The sequence below is a fragment of the Eleutherodactylus coqui genome, chromosome 10 (genome assembly GCF_035609145.1).
Source record: "Eleutherodactylus coqui strain aEleCoq1 chromosome 10, aEleCoq1.hap1, whole genome shotgun sequence".
Classification (NCBI taxonomy): Eukaryota; Metazoa; Chordata; class Amphibia; order Anura; family Eleutherodactylidae; genus Eleutherodactylus; species Eleutherodactylus coqui.
In genome coordinates this window covers 139,908,746-139,917,172 of record NC_089846.1, presented here as the reverse complement: position 1 = coordinate 139,917,172, position 8,427 = coordinate 139,908,746, and the positions used below count along the sequence as shown (strand labels likewise).

Here is an 8,427-nt window from a genome sequence, read left to right as displayed (position 1 = left end):
TTTCTTTCTTTTTCCGGAAGCATCGATTCTTATCGACCTTGCTGCTACGGTAATGGCTGCACTGACGATCTCCAGCCGCTACGCCTCGTGGGAACGCGCTCCACGGCTGTTTTCACACGGCCGAGAAAAAATCGTACACGATTTGTGAGTTGTGAGATGCACAGAACTCACAATCTTTTTTAAACAAGGGTCATACACGTGAGCAATTTAAAAAAAAAAAATTAACGGTGATGCGATGTGGGTAACGAATGGCGGCCCACTCTATCTTTGGGCGCACTTTTGCTTCGCTTCTCCCATTGTTTTCAGTGGGGCTGGCGGTAGCATTGTCAGCCGTGGCAAAGGATCGCTGCTTCCCCAAAGTGATGAGAGGAGGTTTTTAAGATAAAAACACCTTGCATCCATTGGGGAAATCTCATGTTGGCGAGCGCGATATCCGGCCGTGAGTCACGGCATCGCAGTCACCTGTGTGAAGTTAGCCTTAGCCCTCCCTCACACAGGCGTTTGCAGAAACGCAGCATGTTTAACATTTTTCCATCATCTGTTTACACCCAGGACTGTAACAAGGGGACATCCGCTACGTCTAGAGGAAAGAAGGTTTCATCACCGACATAGAAGGGGGTTCTTTACTGTAAGAGCAGTGAGACTGTGGAACTCTCTGCCTGAGGATGTGGTGATGGTGAACTCACTAACAGAGTACAGGGGGGGCCGCACGCCTTTAATGAGTGTAATAATATTACATGTTATAGTTACTGACTACTTCAGACGGGTCGGTGGTCCGGGGATTATTCTCATTGCCAGATTGGAGTCGGGAAGGAATTTTTTCCCTTAAATGGGGAAAATTGGCTTCTACCTCATTGGGGCTTTAGTCTTCCACTGGATCAACATTGGGGGGTAAGAGGCTGAACTGGATGGACACGTAGGGGGCAGATCCTAAACGGTATGGCTAATAATGCCGCGGGTATCAACCTTTGTATGTCAGACAGATCAGTTGTCCCAATCTGCACCATAGATGGACCTGATATGGATTTAGAATCCCCGCTATAGTTCACATTCATTGCGGATTCTGGGCAGAATTTTTCTGCTCCGTATGGACAAAAATGTTAACATTTCCAGGAGCAGCACCACCTCTGCCCATAGGTAGTATCTGGTACTGCAGCTCACCCCCATTGAAATGAATGATCCTCAGCTGCAATACTGACCACAACCCACGGACAGGAGTGGCGCTGTTTCTGAAAGAAAGCAGCCATGTTTTTCTAACCTGATACTCCCTCATTAAAGGGGTATTCCAGGACTTTCACTATTGACGACCTGTCCTTGGGATGCCATCAATAGTTGATCAGCTGGGGTCGACACCCTCAGGATGCCCGCCAATCAGCAGATCATGCAGCCCGCTGTCAGTGCGGCGGGTCGGACATCATCATCATCGTTGGTCGGGCCAGATGTGTAACAGGAGGCATCATTCCTATTGATCTCTATGGGAGTATAGCCGGCCGTTACACTTCCTACACGGACCACCGATGATGACGTCCGACCCACCGCACTGACAGCGGGCTGGATGATCGATTGGCATACTGAGTGGCAGATCCCAGCTGATCAACTAGTGTGACCATCCCAAGAACTGGTCACCAATAGTAAAAGTCCCAGAACACCCCTTTAAGAGTGGAGCCACACGGAGCAGCCCTGACACCACCGGTTTGTGGCCAAAAACTATATTGATTGTACAGTGGCTGGATCTCGCCAGAAAACGGACTGTTTCACCCACAAAATGCAGTAAGTTTGGTTTTTTGGGGTGAAACATCTATTTACAGACAACTATTAAACAATTGAAAAACCACATGACTATATGTGACGCACGTCTTACATGCAAACAAAAAGGTTTCCATTCAGTGACAGCAAGCAGATGAGTAGGTGAAACTCACTATACATTATAAAGTATCAGCTAGCAGATTACCTAACTTCCCCTATTTATACCCATGCACTTCTCAGGCTCCATCACAGCATCTTATAGCGACTTCCAGCATCCACATTTTACAATGAAACTGTGCTTCACCTAAAAAAAACCCCATGGTAACCTCCGCCATTTTCCTGAGGCCCAAGAAGCACACAGGCTCCAGCAATATGTCTCCTGCGCTGCAGACACGTGACAGTCACGCACATCACCCCCTACTGTTGAGGCAACCACAACAAACGTGCGGGATAAGAATACCCTTCCAGCCAATCAGCGGGCTCCATCCACCTGACTGACATTTGTCTACTACATCCAATCAAAAAGCTCTAAAATGAAGAGTGAAAGCTGTTCTGACCAATCAAGGCACGCTTCCTCACTCAGCAGGCGGGACCGCTTGAGGCGTACGGCGTTGCTGGGCAGCCAGCGCCGTGGGAGCCAGAAGTCCCCGGATGTTGGAGCTCGCAGGACAATATGGCGCCCGGGGCCGGAGGACAGTGAGGAGAGCGCAGCCTGCGGTTGAGGTAAGTACGGAGGAGGCGGGACATGATACAAAGTACTTTCTGAGGGTGGTTGGAGTAGTATTGGACGCGTCTCCTCTAGTTCTGCGGTGACGGGTGTGTTATGTGCGGCGTACGATCTTAGTCGCCCGATGTGATTGAGCTTGTGAGGCAGCTGTCAGAGAGGGTTGTGCTGGGTGCCTCAGTGTCGCCCCCTGGGAGGTGACAACTGCGCTGACCTGGGTTGTTCTAGAAGTTGTCGGGCTTCAGCTTCATTCATCATTAGCCCGTGTAGCTGCGTGTTCTGCCGCCCCCTACAGGTAGGAGCGCGCAGTGACAGCTGAGTGCAGGTGTTTTAACCCCTTCGTGGCCTGTTAGGTCTTACTGACCAGCTGCGTGTTTACTTTTCCTAATCGGTTTTTGCGCTGTGGCGCCCCCCGCAGACGCGGCTCCTTTAAGGCTGGGCGCCGCGGGCGGACCAGGATAGTGGATTCCATCTGCGGGCGTTGAAGGGCGGGCGTTTTCACTTTTTTGTTCACACTCATGGATACAAATTGCGGATTCCACGAGGGGAAGAGAAATCGCAACACGCTGTATTTTAGTGCAGATTCCGTGCGGTCGGCCGCGGTGAGGTCGGAGCGTTATGTCACGCAGACGCGATTATTATTGTATAGGAGCGGCGGAAACACAACTTCAAAGGAAAATAGATAAATGGCGCCTGGAGGGGAGGTGTAAGCCACGCCCCAAATCCTCGTGCCCGCGATATTCCGCGATTTTTTTGTAATTACGTCCGTGACTGATCGCAGACTCCGCCCCCTTCGTGTGCGCCCGCCCTAATCCTCCTGCTGTTGGGTCACGCCGGTGTGTTCTCTGTTGGTTTGCTGTCCGTATTTCTTGCGGACCGACTGCGGATGGCGCCCGGCCCCGGTAAGCTACAGGTTACTATATATATACACCACGCAGCGCCCGGCCCCGGTAAGCTACAGGTTACTATATATATACACCACGCAGCGCCCGGCCCCGGTAAGCTACAGGTTACTATATATATACCACGCAGCGCCCGGCCCCGGTAAGCTACAGGTTACTATATATATACCACGCAGCGCCCGGCCCCGGTAAGCTACAGGTTTATATATATACACCCCGCAGCGCCCGGCCCCGGTAAGCTACAGGTTACTATATATATACCACGCAGCGCCCGGCCCCGGTAAGCTACAGGTTACTATATACACCACGCAGCGCCCGGCCCCGGTAAGCTACAGGTTTATATATATACCACGCAGCGCCCGGCCCCGGTAAGCTACAGGTTACTATATACACCACGCAGCGCCCGGCCCCGGTAAGCTACAGGTTTATATATATACACCCCGCAGCGCCCGGCCCCGGTAAGCTACAGGTTACTATATATATACCACGCAGCGCCCGGCCCCGGTAAGCTACAGGTTACTATATATATACCACGCAGCGCCCGGCCCCGGTAAGCTACAGGTTACTATATACACCACGCAGCGCCCGGCCCCGGTAAGCTACAGGTTACTATATACACCCCGCAGCGCCCGGCCCCGGTAAGCTACAGGTTACTATATACACCACGCAGCGCCCGGCCCCGGTAAGCTACAGGTTACTATATACACCACGCAGCGCCCGGCCCCGGTAAGCTACAGGTTACTATATATATACCACGCAGCGCCCGGCCCCGGTAAGGTACAGGTTACTATATACACCCCGCAGCGCCCGGCCCCGGTAAGGTACAGGTTACTATATACACCACGCAGCGCCTGGCCCCGGTAAGGTACAGGTTACTATATACACCCCGCAGCGCCCGGCCCCGGTAAGGTACAGGTTACTATATACACCCCGCAGCGCCCGGCCCCGGTAAGGTACAGGTTACTATATACACCACGCAGCGCCTGGCCCCGGTAAGGTACAGGTTACTATATACACCACGCAGCGCCCGGCCCCGGTAAGCTACAGGTTACTATATACACCACGCAGCGCCCGGCCCCGGTAAGCTACAGGTTTATATATATACCACGCAGCGTCCGGCCCCAGTAAGCTACAGGTTACTATATACACCACGCAGCGCCCGGCCCCGGTAAGGTACAGGTTACTATATACACCACGCAGCGTCCGGCCCCGGTAAGCTACAGGTTTATATATATACACCCCGCAGCGCCCGGCCCCGGTAAGCTACAGGTTACTATATATATACCACGCAGCGCCCGGCCCCGGTAAGCTACAGGTTACTATATACACCACGCAGCGCCCGGCCCCGGTAAGCTACAGGTTACTATATACACCACGCAGAGCCCGGCCCCGGTAAGCTACAGGTTACTATATACACCACGCAGCGCCCGGCCCCGGTAAGCTACAGGTTACTATATACACCACGCAGCGCCCGGCCCCGGTAAGCTACAGGTTACTATATATACACCACGCAGCGCCCGGCCCCGGTAAGCTACAGGTTACTATATACACCACGCAGCGCCCGGCCCCGGTAAGCTACAGGTTACTATATATACCACGCAGCCCCCGGCCCCGGTAAGCTACAGGTTACTATATACACCACGCAGCGCCCGGCCCCGGTAAGCTACAGGTTACTATATACACCACGCAGCGCCCGGCCCCGGTAAGCTACAGGTTACTATATACACCACGCAGCGCCCGGCCCCGGTAAGCTACAGGTTTATATATATACCACGCAGCGTCCGGCCCCGGTAAGCTACAGGTTACTATATATATACCACGCAGCGCCCGGCCCCGGTAAGCTACAGGTTACTATATATACACCACGCAGCGCCTGGCCCCGGTAAGCTACAGGTTACTATATATACACCCCGCAGCGCCCGGCCCCGGTAAGCTACAGGTTACTATATACACCACGCAGCGCCCGGCCCCGGTAAGCTACAGGTTACTATATACACCACGCAGCGTCCGGCCCCGGTAAGCTACAGGTTTATATATATACCACGCAGCGTCCGGCCCCGGTAAGCTACAGGTTACTATATACACCACGCAGCGCCCGGCCCCGGTAAGCTACAGGTTACTATATATACACCCCGCAGCGCCCGGCCCCGGTAAGCTACAGGTTACTATATATACACCCCGCAGCGCCCGGCCCCGGTAAGCTACAGGTTTATATATATACACCACGCAGCGCTCGGCTCGGTAAGCTACAGGTTACTATATACACCACGCAGCGCACGGCTCGGTAAGCTACAGGTTTATATATATACACCCCACAGCGCCCGGCCCCGGTAAGCTACAGGTTACTATATATACACCCCACAGCGCCCGGCCCCGGTAAGCTACAGGTTACTATATATACACCCCACAGCGCCCGGCCCCGGTAAGCTACAGGTTACTATATATACACCCCACAGCGCTCGGCCGCCGACACTCGGATGCGAAAATGAGATTTTGATGGAAACAGGAACTCAAAAAGTTTTGTTGTATAACTTCAGCAGAGTTTTTCCCCTCGGGGGGGCAGTGAGATTTTCTCAGAAATCTCATCCACACGGGAGGGCGAATCCACCGCGGCAGAAGCCGGCGCTACGGTGTGGATTTGCCGTCCGCAGCACGTTCATTTTTTTTCTCTTCCGCTGCGCCCGCGTTCTCCTCTATGGGAGCGCCGATCGCAGCTGAAGAGCGCGCAGCCGGGCAACTTCAAGACCCGCGACTAAGTGCTGCGGGGTTTGAAACAGCGGATTCCTGGCGGAAATCTTGCAGTTTTTCTCTGCGGCCAAACCGCGAGATTTCCGCCCAGTGACCCCAGCCTAAATGGTTTCAGTTGGTCGTGGACCGATAGCGGGTCACACCGAGGGGGGAGAAGCCTGAAATGATTCCCCTTTGTCACATTCTTCACCATGGCATCTAACGGGTGCGGACTTTGTACCCACGATGCTACATGATGATCAGGGGGTCCCGAGTAGAGCACATGGACGGGGGTCGTCTTCGCTCTACGGGCGGTCTGATCGCCGGCCTTCGCGGCGGCGTCTCTCTCCTGCCTCGCTTGTGAAGGGAGTAACTTGTCGTACAGGAGAGCAGCTGCGGGTCGGACCGCATGCCCTGCAGCTATTGGGATGCCACAGATGCCCCTGTTCTGTAGCGATGGGCATTGTGATATGTGAGCGCTCACAATAACGCCCGCAACTTCACATTGTTAAAGCGGTCACATGCAAAGTTCAGTGTATTAAACGAAGAGGGGGAGGAGCTCCGGGTGCGGTACTTGTACGCAGGAGAGCCAATCGGAGCGCTCCTTACTGCGTCTATGGTAGGCCGCCACAAAAAATTAGGCAGTAATGTAAATGTATCCCCAAATGTCTCGCCGCGGTTATGGCTGTGGAATGCAGAGAGGAAATAAGAATAGGTTTTAGTTGGTCATAAATCAGTAGTAATGAAGATAAGACATTTTGGGACACAACTTGCCTCTTTCTCCACATATCTGCCTCCTTCTCTGAATTTATTAATAAAATCAATCACTGAGAGATCAGGTTACAGCTGCTGCCCATAGACGTCTATGGAGAGGGCGCCGCTGAGCAGAGAGCTGTTGGCTCAGTAAGGTTTCTGTCGCCCCTGACTGGATCCCCAGCTACCGTATAATCTCCTCCATGCTGCTGGGGGTTTGCTACAGAGAGCTCGGGGAGCAGCATCTGGTGCGCACCTACCGCAGGTTAGTCTCCACCCACCAGCTCAGGGAAGACGCAGCATTAGAGATGGAGCTTTGCAGAGGGGTAAAGCCATAGAATGGCCATAAACAGTGATGTTCGGCTTGTATGCAGACGGCAGCTTGTTCTAAAATGTTGGCTGAAAGTTTATAGATGCCTTCGTAAGCAAGCCTGATCATTAAGGGGTTAACGGTCTATATAACGAGGTGTGTGACCACAGCGGTGACTACATGGTGGTGGACTGCTGGTAACATAATATATTTGTAATATTTCAAGGAGGAGAAATAGTCGTTGCTGTGTGAGTAGCTGCAGGTTTCGGGGTGGGCGGCACTATCGCCTCTGACCAGTGAGTGGCACTACATTGTGCTGGGCGAGTCCGCTGACTGTTATTGTGGACATTCCTGTCCTGCTCGATGGAGAAGGGTTAAAGCAATAGTCGCTGGTGGGCCGAGGTGCGGCGGCTCTGCGGTGTGGGTGGGTGAGGTTTGGGCGCGGTGCTCTGAATAGGACAATAAGTCGGGGCTTCTACTTTTCTGGATTTGGCTGCTAACGGCCCCTTAGACCCCGCTGTTTGCTGCTGCAGCCTGGAGGAGCCTTCTGGGTGTTTTGCAGCATTACAGTAATTTACTTGTGTGGTCAGGTAATTAATACACGGGCAGAATGAGGTGATGTCTGTAGGGGCACCTGATGCCCCCTGTTTTGCAGGTACAGCAGAGCTCTAGCAGAGGTACCTGTGACAGGTGTAGCATCAGTCTGCAGGTGCGCTGTCCCTACCCTAGGAGGCAAGCTGAGACCTGCTGGAGGAACAAGTGTATCCTCATCCACACCTGTCATTACCTGCACTCCAGCTAGTCTGCCAGCGCTGCTTCGGCTATATACAGCAAGGGGAAAATGCAGAAGACTTCAGCAGACTGAGAGTTGTAGTTCCACATTAGCTTGCATGGATTCAAATGGCTCCCCAATCATGTTGTCCTTGTCGAGCCCCCCCCCCATTGCTATATAGCCTCAAGGTAGAAATTTATCTCCTTTGCTCTAGACTAGAGCCTAATGGGTGGGGGAGAGCTCCCCGTGCTGTAGGCGCTTTGGCCGAAAGGGTGGGTGGGGGAAGAGGTCCCCACACTCTACCACCTTGGCTGGGGACGACAACAAAGAGAGCTCCCCATCCTCTAGCGCTGTGGCCAGGAGTAGAGGAGTTCCCCGTGGTCTTGCACCTTGGGTAGGGGAGAGGTCCCCGTGGTCTAGCGCTTTGGCTGGGAGGGTGGGGGGAGGTCCCCGTGCTCTAGCGCCTTGGCCGGAAGGGTGGGTGGGGGGAGGT

The 8,427-nt window shown here is 53.5% G+C and overlaps 1 protein-coding gene across 1 annotated transcript in view; it reads left to right on the top strand.

Annotated features, from left to right (window-relative positions):
• Positions 1–2,317: 2,317 nt before the first annotated feature.
• Positions 2,318–8,427, top strand: part of PAK4 (p21 (RAC1) activated kinase 4) — a 40,225-nt gene continuing 34,115 nt past the window's right edge. The window contains exon 1 of the mRNA XM_066581923.1: positions 2,318–2,469. The gene's annotated coding sequence lies outside the window, so the exon portion shown is untranslated. The remainder of the gene's footprint in view (positions 2,470–8,427) is intronic.